Below are 19,237 nucleotides of genomic sequence, written 5' to 3' on the forward strand. Positions count from 1 at the left end.
AACAACTGTCTACTTACCTGCCCTGCTCCTACACTGGAATATAAGCTCTTGGGAGCAAGAAATCTCTTATTCATCTTTGTAGTTCCAGAAACTTGCCCCATGCATAAATCAGTAGCATATACAAAATGAATATGTCTTTATTGATTTCAGAGAGAGGAAGGGAGAGGGAGAGGGAGAGGGAGAGGGAGAGGGAGAGGGAGAGGGAGAGGGAGAGGGAGAGGGAGAGGGAGAGGGAGAGGGAGAGGGAGAGGGAGAGGGAGAGGGAGAGGGAGAGGGAGAGGGAGAGGGAGAGGGAGAGGGAGAGGGAGAGGGAGAGGGAGAGGGAGAGGGAGAGGGAGAGGGAGAGGGAGAGGGAGAGGGAGAGGGGGAGAAACATCAGTATTGAGAGTCATTGATGGGCTGCCTCCTGCATGCCCCCTACTGGGATATACTTGCAGCCCAGGCATGTGCCCTGATCCAGAATTGAACCTCTATCTCCTGCATCATCGGTCAATGCTCAGGTGCTGAGCCACACTAGCCAGGTGTAGAGCAGTATTTTTAAAAGTGAAGTCAGGGAACTGAACACAGTTTGCTTTGGGCAAACAATCTTGCAGAAGTTCTATGCAATGCCTTCCTCTTCAAAATCAAAAGCATCTTACTGTGTAAAATTCTTAAAAGTCCAGAATCAAAGATTTTGGAAAACTTCTTAACTTTGTTTAAGAGAGATGTGACATTTCTCTTGCTTATTTAAGAAATAAACATTTCAAGAGGGCTGATTTTGAATATAATTTAAACAAACGTGTCAAACAAAGAACAAAGCATATTTTAGCAATATATATTGAAGTCTCTTTATACCTTGTGATGCATATGTTTCTATCTTTTTTACAACAGACTATATTAAAAGTAATTCATGAAGCCTAATTTTTATACATTGATATCCCCAAAATTTATACATAGATTTATTTATGCACTGATATCTTCGCAATATCTTCACAGTGTTGGGAAACTTACTGGCTTTGTTCTTCCCTCCTCCCACCCATCTTCTCCCTCCCTTCCTCCCCCTCCTCCTCTTCATCACCATTATTATTATTAGGGCCTCTTTAGAGTGAGATTGAAACAAAGAACACTCAAATGTATGTCTATTTATTGTTAGAATCATTTCTGTGACTTTCTTATGCTTTGGATCTAAGTGTCAGTATGAATATTTTCATGTATTTCAGATTAATATCATGTAGCATTATTAACTCACAGAGATGTTTCAAGAAACACTGAGTGTATTGTGTTTTCTTGGAGATAGGGCAGCAGCCATGCATTTTGGGGTTGTTTTCTAGTGTGATTTAACAACGCTTATCTTTCAGGCAACCTAATAATAATGTTTGTATTTACAAAATTATATATATGTAGTTTCTTAGCAACTGTTAATGTTTTAATGATGGCCTCTGCTATATTACATAATGAATATCATGATTATATGACCTGAAAGGACAAATTCCAAAGTTATGGAACACTAGAGCATAAATATTCTGTCTTTCAGTTCACAGATTTTTTCTCAACACAGCTGTAAATGTTATCCATCAATAAATATAACATATGAAATTATATCTACTCTATAAATATATATTTATAACTTGGAAATTAAAAAGAGGTGAAATAGTGTCTTTTTTAATCTAGAGGTGATAATAATTTGATTTTTTTTGTTTTGTTTACTTTTTACTAAAACTCATAGTCTGAATCAGAAGATTAGGAGTAAACCTGTCAGAATTTATCAGCCTTTTTAAGAGTTTGCGTTGTTCTGACCATGAACATCCTAAATACATAACCATTATCGACTTACAAGCTGTAATTATAAAATTTATCTTTATAAGTCAGAACCAACCAGAACCAGATGTTTATATAGGTAAATTGATTTCAGAGGTATACCTATCACATACTCAAAGCATCGCTAGTATAGAAGCCAAATGCATCTAAACATTCTAGTGTCATTTGTATTTTGGTGTGTGAATTGCTTTTCTAACATTTTCAGCAATAGGGAGCATAGTACTTTATTATTTTCAAGCTATACCATTCCACAAACAAAGTGCAGATGCAGGATGACTGTGTAATGATGTGATAAATCAGTCGATTGAAAGCTGACAGAGCATTAGCATTGTTTTTATTTAATAGCAGGAATAAGAGGGTTTTAAAAATTGATCCCCAGGTAATGACTAAAGATAATTGAGTTAACATTGAATTCTGCATAAAATGATAAAGTGCAAATCAATGAAACCACTAATCAAACTATAAAATATTTCCAAATTAATTTTTCTAGACATTTTCCCAAAAACAATTTAAAATTTGTTATGTAAATAATTTAAAATTTAAGTTATGACATAATCACATATATAAAACATATACTATTTCTAAGTGTTCTGAGCACATTTTAACAATGCCATATTCTTTAAATGACACTGTGTAAAGCTGTTGCTTTTCATTTTATCTTTAAAGAATATCAACAATATTGTATTTATCTGCCAAAAAATGCATTTTTATATAGTTCAGAATTAATAGGATCTCTAATCCAATGCTAATACTTTTCATCTGACCTAACATTGCAAGGTGCATATATGTATTCAATGCAAATATGTTAAGATAGAAACAGAAATAGAGAAAAAAAGGCTGTTTGTTATCAATTTTCAAACAGAATATGTTCTGATTGTTTGAATATTATACCAGTTATTCCTAACTTGGAAAGTGTTTTCCTTTGGAAACAATGAGGTACAAGATGGGTTGTCTGTTCCAAGATAATTCCACAAAAACAAATTTAGTCTATCTTGTAGCCGAATGGAATTGTTATTAACACCAAGTACTATTTGAGCACCAAGCTTTGATTCTGTTTTTTTTCCTATGGAAGATACATATGGGCCTATGTAGTTCATATCAGTCTTTTTATTTAGGGTGTTGCTCTTGTCTGCAAAGGAAAATAGATTCCCCTGAGTGAGAACAGTATTCCTTAGTTATGAGTGGCTCTTGCTACCCTTTTCAGTTGATTGAATGGAAAAAAGAAAAAGAAACAGCTGGGATCTGAGATATGGAGTACATAAAAGATTTCTATAACTATTTCAATTACTTTCCCTTAGCATATAAGAAAAAGTGTGTATCTTTTGGTTTACTGATGTTATGTCCTGTGCTAAGTAGGCAAAAGTAAGAATTCTAAGAACTTTGTATTGAACAGCAGCTGCTAACTCACAAATTTTATTTCCCAGGGCAATTAAATTGTACTTTATCAAGCAAGATAAGGTCACCTATTCAATGGGAAGTAGATCTACACATCTAAAAAGTAAGTATTAGGAGTACATATGGAAATCATAAACAAACAAACCTCCCCCCAAAAAAACCTGCTTTCAATGATTCCCACTTCTAACGATAGGAACACAGAATCTATAAGTAGCTTTTAACATCTTCTCGTACTATGGTGGTGTTCATCACATCGATCAGATGATGCGTGAGACCGCATTCAACACCAGGTGCATTATTTCCATAGAGAAGATGGGTAACCTACCCTGAAAGTATTAGAACATGAATATAGAATTTTGGAGTTACTAAATTCTGTATCCACTGTGACTCTGATATTTAGACTCTGATACTAACAGTACTTTCAACCCATTTAAATGTGTTTGAAAGAATTGTCTTTATCTGTCTTCATCTGAGGTCACTCTCAAGCTATGTTTAACTAAAGGAGTCAACTAGAGGCAGAAAGGAATTTTGACTCCGATAGCAATGAACAGCAGCAGAGGGCCAGAGAAATAGCAGGAGACAGGGAAACAACTGTCCTTAGAAGGCTCCAGTTAGAAAACAAAAGAGAACCTGGGGCATTTAGGGTTCTGATAGAGATGATGCAAAGATTCCAGGTTTAATATTTGCAATAACTTATTTTAACCAACTAGACATGGATAAAATAAAAATAGATGTCAAGACAACGCTTGTAAAATTTACATAAAAATAGTTCATGTTCAAGAAATTCTAAATGCATCTATACTTGTAGCCTGTGTTTATTTTGTTGACAGTTACTTACTTGTCAGTTATTGAACAAAAAGATCTAACTCAGTGATTTTCAACCTTTTTCATCTCATGGCACACATAATTACTAAAATTCTGTGATACACTAAAAAATATATTTTTACAGATCTGGCAAAAATAGGTATAATTTAGATTCATTCACAATGAATGATTCAACACATATTTTTTTTGTTCAGCACACCATTGTTGTGTTGGCTGTTGTCATTTTTTATTTGACCATCTAAGGGAAAAGAGGCCAGTGCCCCTGACTGAATATTCAGGTATTGCAAATTTTAAAAATGCCTGTGGCACACCAGTGAAAATCACAGATCTAACTGAAAACAAAACTATAGCACATATAATAGTAAATTTTGATAAATCTTCCCTTTTTCTTCTTTCATCCCACGTCTTCTCTCTCTCCTTTACTCCTTCCTACCACCTCTCTTTCCCTTATACCCTTCAATATGTGGTAAACATCTATTTAGTCCAAGGTTCTATGCTAGCCACTGTGGGATGAATTTGTGTGTATGCATGTATGTGTATAATATCTGTGTGTTATATGTTACACACATACATGGATGGACACACACACACACCAGTGGTTCTCATTCAGGAAAGATTTAGCCCTCCAAAGAATATTTCATGTATTTGGAGACATTTTTGTTTCCCCAGCTGGTGAAGATTGCTACTGGCATCTATTAGAGACTGGGGCTGTTACTAACATCCTACACTACACAGGACAGCCTTTCACAAAAACTTGACTTGTCCAAAATATCAGTAGTGTCTATTCACAAGGCTTACAGCCTATTAAATCCAAAGAACTATGCAACATAAAACTGTAACAATATTCTTTTAAAATAATTTTATACATTTTATATCATTTTATTAGTAAATATATCCAAATATTTCTCTCTAACTAATTGTTTAGATAATTGTATGACTGTTTAAAGGAAACAGAAATCTCAAACCTCTCTTGATGATTTTTTTTTACATAAAAATAATGGTAATTACATTTCCTCTAAATGCCCCCAATAAATTGAAATGATGTTTGGAGGATTAGGTTAGGTCCAACATATAATCTTATTACCATGAACTTTGCTTTATTACAATTAAGGAAGTGAAGCTGTACCATTTAAAATGCATGTATCCTAAATATAAAGCAAATTCAGATTTATCCTCTTACATTTTACCACAAAATGTCTTAAGAAAACATGTATTGTGGAGCTCACATAAAACTTATTTGGAATTATTGGGGCTATGGCCCAATAATTGAAGATATTAATGAATCATTTAATATAGAACATATGGGTAGAGATAAAGTATATCAGAATAGGTCATTACCTACCTGGGATAATTTAGGGACATTTCAAAAAGGATCCATATCCAAGACTATTTTCCAACAAACCAGCCACAAATATCTAAAATATCAGAGTGATTTATTTATTTTGTCTATGGCTTTTCATTTCATGTTTGTGTCCCCCTAAATTTATATGTTCAAACCTTTTTTCACAATGGGTCTATAATACAAATATATTTGGCATTGATAGAACTTTTTAACAACTGCTCTAGTAAGGTACGATAGGCTGCCTTGGTTTCTTTTTTTGGGTCGTCCTTGAAAACTGTTTTGCATATTGCCAATGAAGTGCTATGTTGTGGCAGTTCTGTTAATGGAATGAGTCAGAAACTATTTGGGAACTCCAGACAATTCTAGAGCAGTTGCTTTTACTCTTTGCCTCTGTTTTAATTAACCACAATTCCAGACCTTGTGAGCTATTTTCCAGTGAGCCAATACATAAAGCAGTATCAAGAGAGCAGTACACTTACTGCAGATTTGAAAGCTTTTCAATTTCTAAAGCAGATCTGCTCAATGTTTCACATGAAAGTAAACCAGTGGACTTTTATTTTCACTTTAATTGCTCACACTGGCCATTTTAAGGGAGGAACCATTTTTTGATTAAACTAATTTTTCAGACACTAAAATAAATTACACCGAAGCATGCAACCTTTTCAAATCTAGTTTTTAATTGTGAACATAGCACACCACATTATTTCAGACCTTAAACATAATTAAATGTCAGAGAATGTCATGTGAGTTTTGCTTCAGTAATGATTTGTTAATTATTCTACCAAGGTACTTAAAAAAAATCTTTAGATAGCATAGTGTTTGCTTCAAGATCCTCAAGCTTAGCAAGATCCTTATATTTGCTAAGTATAATCAATAATAGGCTTCTCCTCTTCCTTTAGGGTCTTTATTTTCTGATTTATTAACCACAGGAGAACAGCTTCAGCATGACCAAACATTCACATACACCAGGTATGCTAGTGTATCCTGTCTTTTTGGTACAAGGCTTAATAGCTAGAAAATGACCAAAGAGATGAATCAACTAAAATGAAAATCATATACATAGGATTTGTTAATTCAAGATCATGAGAATTTTGGTTCTGAGTTTTAATATTTTATTATTTTTTTATAACACTTAAACCATCTTTAAAAATTGCCAGAGTGAGTGATCATTTCTTTATGTGTTTTCCGTGTACTGGCAGAAGACACCTGGCTCTCCCATCCCCTTGATACTTGAATTACTGTAATAAGAACAAAGGCTTATATTCCGCACTGACAGGTCAGACTCAAAATTCAAATTCTTTTAGGAAAGAGAAACACTTTGGTTTAAATTCACACTAACATACAAGCGATTGACATGAGAATCTTTCCAGACAGATTTTGATAAGTGAGTTTTTGAATTACTTGTTGAGATAGTGTCAAAGAGAGAGGGTGCAGAAGATGAAATTTTGCCTAGAGATAACTACATATATTTCATGTACAAAACTGCTCATGAGAAAACAAAAGTCACTTAACAGTAAACCTTTTTAGGAGATTAAGTTTTCCTGTTACTGTCTTCACTACTACTATCTTTATTTGGGTCATTGTCATCTCCTCATTATGGTAAAATCCAGTTCAATCAGCATTAGAATTCCCGGGTTTAAGAGTGTCACCCTATAGATTTTTATACAGAAAATATAGAATAGGCAAATAATCTGGTGATATTTTAAATCTTCTCAGGTGATTATGATGAACTTTCAAGAGTGAGATTCATTCTTTTAAAGGCTTTCAATCATTCGTTGCATCTTCTTATGAGAGCATTCGAAAGAACAAACCTCTCCTAATCACTGCCTGCAAGATCTGCTCAGAGCTGTTTCACAATTCTTTGACTATCTGGCTTCAACTATCCCAACCCCTCCACATACTTTGACTACTCCCTCGAAGCCACACTTAACTATTTCCCAAATTGTTTCCCAAATTCTCCATGCTTTTCCATGATCATCTGAAGCCAGCATCCCACAAGTCATATTTCTTTTCAGCTCAAGTCCACTCATCTTTGCCCTGCTTTGTGAGACTTGAACGTGCATTTTCCTCAGCCAGCTGGTACAGTATAAGGCTTTACCAATAAAGGGTGCTGGAGAGCCATCAGAGGGCCACAACAGAACAGGTTTCTCTTATTGTTCCAAGAAGTATTCCTCCTTGTCTCTCCAGCCCAGCTCTCAGTAGCGTGAGGAAGAGCAGGTGACACACACTCACATGTTCCTCTGGACCAACTCCTGCCTCCAGACACCCCAGTGAACATCAGCCACATGGCCACAGTTCTTGTGGACCAACTCTACCTACCCTTACCCTCTAACAGGTCTGAAGTCCCATAGTAGGTTGATCCTGTAAACTAGCTTGAACCCTGACTTTTGGGCAAATTTCTTCACCATCAGCGAACTGCTTGTTGACTCTGTTCAAGGAGCTCTGACTCTCAGCCTGGGTCTGGGGTGAGGAGTCGGGAGGGGGATGCACTTTTCCAAATGTGTTCCTTCTTTGGGTGCTTTCCCTCAGCTTTGGAGGTAGTGGCCACTTTCTGTGCTTGCTATTTCTTCGTACCTTTGAGTTTTCTTTTTCCTCTTCTAGCCACTTGAATAGTTAACAATCCTTTATATGTCCCCTGTTCAAATGAACCAATGTGGTTTCTGTCTCCTGACTAGACTGACTAATGCAATGCACTCCTCTTTATGCCTGGCAACTTCTTCACCTTTCTATGCTCAGATGATGCACCAAGACACAATTGGAAATCTCTCCCAGAACTAAATCCCCTCCGTGCCTGCGTGGGCCCCAAGCAAAGTTAGTTACTCTTTGTTCACTTTGTTCATGCATTTTTAATACTAACAAAGTGGACTAAAATTATATCTACACATTCCCTGCCCCCATTACGTGTGGAGCTCCCAAATAGTATCACCATGTCTTCATCTTTGTTCCTCTAAAGTTAAATTTCATAAACATGAAAAAGAAATACACTAAAGAACATTAAGTCCCTTAGGTAGGTCATTTTGTTCAGAAAAGGACTTCAGAATCAGTATTAGATGCTTTAGAATTTAGTGCAACATTCACAGTATTTTAGTGACAATTTATAGCATATTGTGTTGTATCATCTATTTTAAGTAGTATTTGAGAACCTTACTTGCCAAAGTTAAGTCCTTATTTAAGAAGTTCTTATTCTACTTTTAGCCATATTTTATATTTTTAATGGAAATGAGTAGATTGTAAAAGAGTAGAACTTCCCATTTTTGTTTTCTTCCAGCTATAGGAAATGATTAGGCATTCAATGTAGGTGAGTAATATGTGTTGTATTTCCAGATTTCAAATATTGCCAAGTCTGTTCTTTCCTCCTCAGACCCATCCAGCAAATTTAAATCAGTCTATTCATCTTTGAATATCTTTTGATAACCAGGTATTAACACGTCAAGGCTCTACCAGCCAACTAGAATTCAGTGAAAACCACAAAAATCCAGTTATTGTAATTAAATTGGTTAGTTGAAATTTTATACCAATGGGGATCAGTGGAGACTAAGTTGAATCATAATTCCTCCTCTCTACAAAAGCTTTATATTCTAAATTTACAGAGAGAACCTGAGGCATAATTTATAGGATAGAGCTGTCCACATCACTGTCATTTTCATGCAGTTATTCAGAGTCTGCCCCCAAAATAAAAGTAGCACAGAGAAAATGCAATATTTTTACATTACCCTAAGAAGCCCTAGAAAGTCTTGTAAAGCAAAGCAATCTATCAGCTGTCCTAATTACCAGGGAGCTCTAAACACCAGTCCAGGAGAGATCCAAGATGATAGCAGACTAAGTGGAAGCTACACTGAGACTCACCAGGGACTAATCTGGATTTACAACAAAAACATAGACAAACCATCTTCAGAACCAACTGAAGATGAGCTGGAGAGCACCCTGATAATCAGGGAGGAAAAGTGGAGACCATATAGAGACTGGTAGGAAGTGGGAATGCGAGAGGGCTGGCTGGGCTCCCACAGGCAGCAGCTGAAGGTTGGGAGGGAGAGCTCAGCTGTGGGGGTTCCCACTGAGGGCTCTGGGCATAAACCTCAGGCTGGGCTTCCCAGCCCAGAGCACCAGAACTGAGAAAGGTGCCCTCATAACATCTTGCTATGAAAAGTAGCCAAGTTTCTGTCTGCCAGGGAGAGGCAGCTGGAACTGCAGGCACATCTTAAAGATCCAACGCATAACATTTTGTGTGCAGACACTCACCTTGGGCTCCGGCAGAGGTGGAGTGGAGTGCACTGGAGCTGTGTGGGGAGAGTCTGGGGAGAGTCATTACCCCAGACTATGGGGACATCTTTCTTGGGAGGCAAATTTTCCACTTTTGCCTGATGGGGGAAGCAATTGCCCCACACTGCTAGAGAGCCTCTCGCCCTGCACAGAGGAGTTTCTACAGCCTGAGGCCTGTTAAGAGACTGATAACAACCAGCTGCCCCACCCTGTGAAGCTTCTACAGCCTGAGGCTCCTTAAGAGAATCAGATTAACCAGTCTGCAGACTGAGGCAGACCTCAGGGTGCTTTGAGTTTTTGTCTGATCTATTTGGGGACAAGGGTCTTAGAAAAGGAGACTTTGGTGTGCATCTCGGCCCTTTCCAAGTGCATCCAGCCCCAGCAGTGGAGACCTCAAGCCTAGGGTTGTTGATAGCCCCAAGCAGGGTACTCAGGGCCAGTTACAAACAGTGTCTGACATTGGCCTGTACCAGAGACTTTCCAAAAAGACTGAGAATCCTAGCAGGTCTACCTAACGCTTAGCCAAAATGAGGAGACCAAAAAAAAAAACAACAAAAAACCCCAAATGAAAGAACAAGAGAAGTCTCCAGAAAAAGGGACAAATGAAACAAAGATGGGTAATCTCTCAGATACAGAGTTCAAAATACTGATTGTAAGGATACTCAACAGCATGAAAAAAAAATTGGAAACTATTAAAAATGACCAGTCAGAAATGAAGAATGACATGGCAGAAATAAAGAATACATTAGAAGGAATAAACAGCAGATTAGAGGAAGCTGAGGATCGGATCAGTGAAGTAGAAGACAGGGTAGAAAAAATCACTCAATCAGAGAACCAAAACCAAAAACAATCAAAAAACAGGAGGACAGTCTAAGGGAGCTGTGGGACAGCATAAAACATAACAATATTCATATTATAGGAGTGCCAAAGGAGGTTGAAAGTAAGCAGAGGTTAGAGAACCCATTTGATAAAATAATGGCAGAAAACTTCCCTAACCTGGCCAAGGAAAAAGGCACACAGGTTCTGGAGGCACAGAGAGTCACAAGCAAGAAGAACCCAAAGAGGCCCATGCCCAGACACATCATAATTAAAATGTCAAGAATCCAAAACAAAGAGAGAATCTTAAAGGAAGCTAGAGAAAAGCAATCTGTTTCCTACAAAGGAGCTCCCATAAAGCTATCATCTGACTTCTCATCGAAAACTCTACAGGCCAGAAGGGAATGGCATGAAGTATTCAAGGTAATGCAAAACAAGCATCTGAAACCAAGACTACTCTATCCAGCAAGATTATCAATCAAGCTGGATGGTGAAATAAAGAGCTTCCAAGACAAAAAAAGATTAAAAGACTTTATCACTACAGAACCAGCATTACAGGAAATAAAGGAACTGCTATAATTAGAAGTAGAAATAAAAAGAATGAGAAACATAGGCATAAAGGAACAAAATGGCAGTGGATAAGTATCTTTTAATAATAACCTTAAATGTAAATGGTTTAAATGCCCCAATAAAAGGATATAGAGTGGCTGAATGGATAAGAAAACATGGCCCAACTATATGATGTCTACAAGAGACCCACCTCAGAACAAAAGACTCATACAGGATGAGAGTGAAGGGATGGAAAAAATATTTCCATGCAAATGGAAAAAAGAAAAAAAAAAAAAAAAGCTGGGGTAGCAATACTTATATTGGACAAAATAGACTTCAAAATGAAGATCATAATGAGAGACAAGAAAGGTCATTACATAATACTAAAGGGATCAATCCAGCAAGAGAATATAACCCTGATAAACATATATGCACCCAATATAGGAGCACCTAAACTTATAAAAAAACTTCTAGAGGACTTTAAGGGAGAGGTAGACAGCAATACAGTCATACTAGGGAACTTTAACACCCCACTGACTTCACTGGATAGGTCTTCCAGACAAAAAATCAAGAAGGAAACAGTGACCCTAAATGATACCCTAGATCAGATGGATTTAATTGACATTTACAGAACATTCTACCCCAAAGCTGCAGAATATACATTCTTCTCAAGTGCACATGGGACATTCTCAAAGATAGACCACAGGTTAGGACACAAAACAAGTCTCTACAAGTTCAAGAAGATTGAAATCATATCAAACATCTTCTCAAATCACAGTGGCATGGAATTAGAAATCAACTACAATAAAAACTCTAAAAGACATTTAAACACATGGAGACTGAAAAGCATGTTTTTAAACAATGAATGGGTTACCAAAGAGATTAAGAATGAAATCAAAAACTTCCTGGAAACAAATGAAGATGAACACACAATAACTCCACATCTATGGGACGCAATGAAAGCTGTCCTGAGGGAATTTCATAGCACTACAAGCCTACCTCAAAAAACAAGAAAAACTTCTAATAGACACTCTAACCCTACAACTTAAAAACTTAGAAAGAGAACAACAAGAAAAGCCCAGCGTAAGTAGAAGAAACAAAATAATAAAGATTAGAGCAGAAATAAATAACATAGAGATTAAAAAAACAATATAAAGATCAATGAATCCAAGAGCTGGTTCTTTGAAAAGGTAAACAAGATTGATGAACCTTTAGCCAGACTCATCAAGAAACAGAGTGAGAGGACCCAAATAAACAAAATCAGAGATGAAAGAGGTGAAATAATAACTGACCGAACAGAAATACAAAGGATTGTAAGAGAATACTAAAAACAACTATATGCCACCAAGCTGGACAACCTGGATGAAATGGATAAATTTCTAGAAAAATACAACCTTTCAAAACTCAATAAGTAAGAGTCAGAAAGCCTAAATAGGCTGATAACTGCTGATGAAGTTGAAGCAGTAATCAAAGGGCTCCAAGCACACAAAAGCTCTGGCCCGGATAGTTTCACAGGGGAGTTTTACCAAACATTCAAAAAAGAATTAACACCTATCCTCCTCAAACTATTTCAAAAAATCCAAGAGGAAGGAACACTTCCAAACTCTTTTTACAAGGCCAGAATTAGCCTAATTCCAAAATCATAGACACTACAAAGAAAGAGAATTATAGGCCAATATCCCTATTGAACATAGATGCTAAAATCTTCAACAAAATATTAGCAAATTGGATCCTGCAATATATTCAAAAGATCATACACCATGACCAAGTGGGATTTATTCCAGGGATGCAAGGCTGGTAGATTATTCCCAAATCAATAAACGTGATACATCACATAAACAAATTGAAAGACAAAAATCATATGATCATATCAACAGATGCAGAAAAAGCATGTGATAAAATCCAACGCCCATGTTTGATAAAAACTCTTAGCAAAGTGGTAATAGAGAGATCATTCCTAAAGGCCATATGTGACAAACCTACAGCAAACATCATACTCAATGGGCAAAAACTAAAACCATTTCCCCTAAGAACAGGAATAAGACAGGGGTGTCCACTTTCACCACTCTTATTCAGCATAGTACTGGAAGCCCTAGTCACGGTGATTAGACAGGGAGAAAACATAAAAGGCATTCAAATTGGAAAAGAGGAAACAAACTGTCATTATTTGAAGATGACATGATATAGTACATAGAGAATCCTAAAGACTCCACCAAAAAACTATTACATTTAATAAATGAATTTAGCAAGGTAGCAGGATACAAAATGAACACCCAGAAACTGATGGCATTTTTATACACCAATAATGAACTCTCAGAAACAGAAACTCAAAAAACAATCCCATTTACCATTGCAACTAAAAAAATAAGATACCTAGGAATAAACTTAACCAAAGATGTAAAAGACCTTTACTCAGAAAACTATAAGACACTGAGAAAAGAAATAGAGGAAGATATAAACAAATGGGAAAATATACCATGTTCATGGATTGGAAGAATTAACATCATTAAAATGTCCATATTACCCATAGCAATCTATAAAGTCAAAGCAATCCCTATTAAAATACCAACAGCATATTTCACAGATCTATAACAAACACTTCAAAAATTTATCTGGAACCATAAAACATCCTGAATAGCCATGGCAATCTTGAGAAGGAAGAACAAAGTTGGAGGAATCACAATACCAGATATCAAGTTATACTACAAAGCCACTGTAATCAAAAGAGCTTGGTACTGACATATAGATCAGTGGAACAGAACAGAGAACCCAGAAATTGACCCATTCCATTAGGGTCAATTAATATTTGATAAAGGAGGCAGGAACATAAAATGGAGTAAAGAGTCTTTTCAATAAATGGTGTTGGAAAAATTGGACATATACATGCAAAAAATTGAAACTAGACCACCATCTTATACCATACACAAAAGTAAATTCAAAATGGATAAAACACTTAAAAGTAAGATATGAAACCATAAAAATCCTAGAGGAAAACATAGGCAGTAAAATCCCAGACATCTCTCATAGCAATACATTTGCTAATACATCTTCTAGGGCAAGAGAAACTAAGGAGAAAATAAACAAATGGGACCACATCAAAATAAAAAACTTCTGCACAGCAAAAGAAACCATCAACAAAACGAAAAGGGAGTCTACTGTATGGGAGAACATATTGCCAATGACACATCGGATAAAGGATTAATATCCAAAATATATAAGGCACTTATATAACTTAACAAAAGGAAGACAAACAATCCAATTAAAAAATAGGCGAAGAACCTAAACAGACACTTCTCTAAAGAGGACATACAAATGGCTAAGAGACATATGAAAAAATGCTCAACGTCGCTAATCATCAGAGAGATGCAAATTAAAACCACAATGAAGTATCATTTTACACTTGTCAGAATAACTACCATCAACAAGTCAATGAACTCAAGTGCTGGTGAGGGTGTGGAGAAAAGGGCCCCCTAGTACACTGCTGGTGGGAATGCAGACTGGTGCAGCCACTATGGAAAGCAGTATGGAGGTTTCTCAAAAAATTAAAAATTGACCTGCCATTTGCCCCAGTGACCCCACTTCTAGGAATATATCCTAAGGAACCCCAAACACCAATCACAAAGAACTTATGCACCCCTATGTTCATAGCAGCACAATTTACAATAGCTAAGATCTGGAAACAGCCCAAGTGCCCATCGGTAGATGAGTGGATAAAAAAGCTGTGGGACATTTACACCATAGAGTACTATTCAGCTGTAAAGAGGGAGGACCTTTTAGCCTTTGGCACAGCATGGAGGGAACTAGAAAGTATTATGCTAAGTGAAATAAGCCAGTCAGAGAAAGACAAATACCACATGATCTCATTCAGATGTGGAATATAATAAACAAAATAAACTGATGAGCAAAGTGGATCCAGAGACATAGAAGCATGGAACAAACTAAGGGATCTCATAGGGGAGGCGGGGAGGGGAGTGTGGGTGGGAAGAGATTAATCAAATAACTTATATATTTATAAGCATAACCCATGGACACAGACATTGGTATGGGGAAGGCCTGGGGGTGGGATGGATGTGGGGTGGAGGGGATCAAAGAGGTTAAAAAGGGGACATCTGTAATAGTCTCAACAATAAAGAGAAAGAAACATTAAAAAATGAATAAATAAAATATAAAATAATAAAATAATAAAATAAAATAAAATAAAATAATAATAAAATAAACACCAGTCAAGCTACTATGTCGAACTGTAAAAGTTTGATATTACAAGGTGTGAAAAAGTATGGGTTATGATATATAAAACGTTTTCTGAAGCTTTAGTTCAGAGAGTAAGTAAAAGTTTGAGCTGGATATTTTCTCTTTTAACCTGCATGTACAGGGTGGGCAAAAGGAGGTTTACAGTCGTGAGTACACGAAACACAGAGTTTATTCTTATATTATTACTTATTTATTAATTATTGTATTATTTATTTGTATTATTTGTCTTCTTCCCATTATTATTATTATTTTGTGCCCTTACTTATGATTTATCTTTTAGGTAATAATGGCTGGTAATTTACCTATTTTTGCCCACCCTATATTGACCTCTTTTGGCTTAGAAATCATATTCTGGAATTAAAACTAAAACAAAAAAGAAAACACTCCATCCAACATAAAAATTAGCCGAACATGTCTTTAAGACATTAGAATATTTTTTCTTACACATAATAAATCTCAACAGTAAGATCTAATAATGCGACATGGACAAAGTCTTAAGCAATGGCTTATAACCTTCATCATAGCTTTAGTTCAAAATTCAACTCCTCTAACCCTTCACTGTCTGTCATTGGTTTTAAACCCCCTGATAGCAATGCATTTATTTATAGAAAACCCTGACTACTCACCTCTGAAGGATTATATTCTTCTAAAATGGTTTCTAAGCCAGAAGATTTAGGAATTATATAGTCCTGCACTTCAGGTCACCCTGTTTTTTGCAAAGTCCTAAAAGTGTGATTTCTTATTATAACTTCATCTTTGAGGGCAACAGAACTATAACACTGTGTCTTACTGTCTATTAAACATTTTATGGTTGCAGCTTTTCTAAATTGCTAAAAATGTTGGAGGAAAAAAGTAAAAGTTTTATTTTTCTTTTTTACGATGCCTATGGGCCATATTTTATTCTCTATCATCTCTCATTTAATTAACTCTGCATAGTTTAGTACTCTTCTGGATTAAGAAAATATTTTCATCAATTTTGCACATATGTGACCCAGTAAAAGTACATATTCCAGAACATAATTCACCATTAAGCTTTATATTAATATAGTATTAAATTAGAGTTAATACTTTAAAGAATATGAATAGAATTCAGTATGAATTTTAAGAATGATCTTAAAGTATCATAATCAATCAATAGCTTTAAATATAAGAAAGCCCTAAATTTTTTTGAATACATTACTTTGTAGAAAAGGCACAACACAAATATATTATTGTCCTTGTTCTACTAACAACTCCCAAGGGGGAAAGCGAAAACTAGGGTATTGCAATAACACACTATTTCACATAAGTATCAATTTTATCAGCTTAGAGAAGAAAAACTATATAGCATTCTTCTATTGGAAACCTTAAATAAATTTATCTCTACTTTCCTCCTTTTCCCCACCTCGCCCTAAGGAAATGACTGTGAGCTTCTTGTGGTAGGTAGAATAATGGGCACTCAAAGATGTCCATGTTTTAATTCCTTGGATCTGTGAATAATATGCTATATGAGAAAGAAGATTAAGTTTGCAGGTGAAATTTAACTTGCTAATCAGGTTACCTTAAAACAGAGAGGAAAATTATCCTTAATTCTTCAAGTGAACCCAGTGTAATCACAAGGTCACTAAAGGTGGAAAAGAAAGCCAGAGTAGAGTGAGAGGGTGATGTGACTATGGATGAATAATCAGAGATGCAACTTTTCTGGTTTTTAAGATGGAGAAAGGGGGCCCTGGGTGAAGCAAGGTACATGGGCATCCACTAGAAGCTGGAAAAAGCAAGGAAATAGGCCTTTCCTAGATGCTCCAGAAAGGAACTCAGCTCTGCCAACACCTTACCTGAGACCCAAGTCAGATTTCTAACTTTTAGAATTATAAGGTAATGCATTTATATTATTTTAAAGTCAGTAGCTGTAGAAATTTGTTACAATAGCAATAGAAAATGACTACAGTTCTCAAAGTGAATTTTTATGTTTTCTGCTTCTCTCCATGACAGTAACTAATCCAGTGCCTAGCATATTCCATGAACACTGCTGTTAGTAAATTCTTACTGTAAATACTAAAATTATAGTTTTTTAAACCAATAAATATTTATTGACACCTTTTTGTCATGCAAGGAACTCTATTAGACTCTGAGGTACATGCTAACATCAGTCAGACACAAAGCCTGTTATGAATAGGGATTGATGAGTGTAGGCTCCCACACAAATAGATTTGAACACTCATTATCTCCTATCTTTATATCAAAAGTTTTTAAAAGAGTTTGAAAATTGCATAATTAGGCTTTTGATATATTATAGTAAATACTGGCATATATCTAAGAAAGCTCATCTAGAATAGCCACTGTAATGGAGAAGTATTGGCTTGTCTTTCTTGTATAGTTTTCTAGGGCTGCTGTAACAAAGTATGACCAACTGGGTGGCTTAAACAACAGAAATTGTCTTACAGTCATGGAAGCTAGAAGTCCAAGATCGAATTGTACACAGAGTTGGTTCCTTCTGAATACCATGAAAGATAATCTGTTCCTTGCCTCTCACTTAGCTTCTGGGGTTTTCTGGGAATCTTTGGAATTCCTTGACTTGGCTTGTAAAACAATTGTCTTACTCTCTGAGTGTATTATAAAATGCCACTATCATGTGAATATCTCTGTGTGCAAACTTCTTTTTATAAGGACTCTAGTCATATTGGATTAATGCCCAAGCTAAAGATTTCATCTTAATTTTGTCTATGTCTGCTATGGTCTTATTTCCAAATAAGGTCAACACATGAATTTTGGGAGGGACAAAATTTGACCAATAATACTTTCCTACAATCAATTTCTCCTAGTTCTAGCAACATTAGCTCTCTTTCCAGTTATGACACCTTAGTGTGAATGAACCTTACCTACCTCTGCAGAAGTGGGCATTTAGGTCATGCTAACCAGTGCTGCATCCCCAGCCACAGTGATTGTTTTGGAGACTGGAATATTGTTTTGGAGAGTGAGCACCATCTCCTGAAATTTTGTTTGACCTATGAAGAAACAGACACTCTCATGTGGTTGATAGAATGAAACTTTGGAAGAGCTCTTGACCATTTCTTTTTTCTACCATATCAATAGAGGTTTGCTAATAATAAATCCAACACTGAGAAAATCAGGGCACTGAGAGCAAGGCATCACACTACATTTAAGTGCTTGTATATATCTGTACCTGAAGGCTTCCCCTAGAACTCTCTATTTTATAAATAAACAAATCCCCCCTTTGTATTTAAGCAAGTATGTTTTGGATCTCTGACATCTAAAACTAAAAAGTGCTCTGCCTAAAATAATTTCCTGAGCAGTCAGAGGAGAAATCTCAGATACACTGATAATTCCAAAATATAAATAACAGGAAAATTATTTGGATATAATATCTATGAAATATCAATGACATGATTAAATATACAAATATTATTTGAACTGTTTTATGTAAAACATTCTATATATATTTTATGTTCAATCTAATAATCCATTTTTAAATAAAAATAAAATTACATTTATAAGTAAAACCAAGGACACTGCAGAGGTACTTTAACATACTATGGTTTACTTAATCAGTTAGTTCCCCTTAATTGCTATTATGAGAAAACTAATACTACTCTATTCCTTTACTGTACCATTTTTTCTATATTAACATAGACACAACCAAGAATTGTGTTCCCCAGAATCTGCTTCCCTGTAAGGTCTGAGTTATAGTTTAGCCAAAATAAATACTTACAGAAGATTTGGATGGTAAAATGAAGCATCAGCCATTATTATTAGAAGGTTATCACAGTGAGATATGGCGAAAGAACAACAGAGGTACCTGGCAGGTCACATTGCTTCCTGTCTTTTCAATTGCTGTCTTTCCAATTGTTGAATCTGTTATCCAGCAGTGTCCTCAGGCTTAACACTGAATTCTTGGATACAGATCAACAGAAGCAATAAGTATACTAAGGCAACAGCTTCCTATAGAGCTTTCTACAAGCTCCCTCTTGTGACCTCATTACACAGGCAAGATGAGATCAGTGG

The sequence above is a fragment of the Miniopterus natalensis genome, chromosome 6 (assembly GCF_054644295.1).
Source record: "Miniopterus natalensis isolate mMinNat1 chromosome 6, mMinNat1.hap1, whole genome shotgun sequence".
Classification (NCBI taxonomy): Eukaryota; Metazoa; Chordata; class Mammalia; order Chiroptera; family Miniopteridae; genus Miniopterus; species Miniopterus natalensis.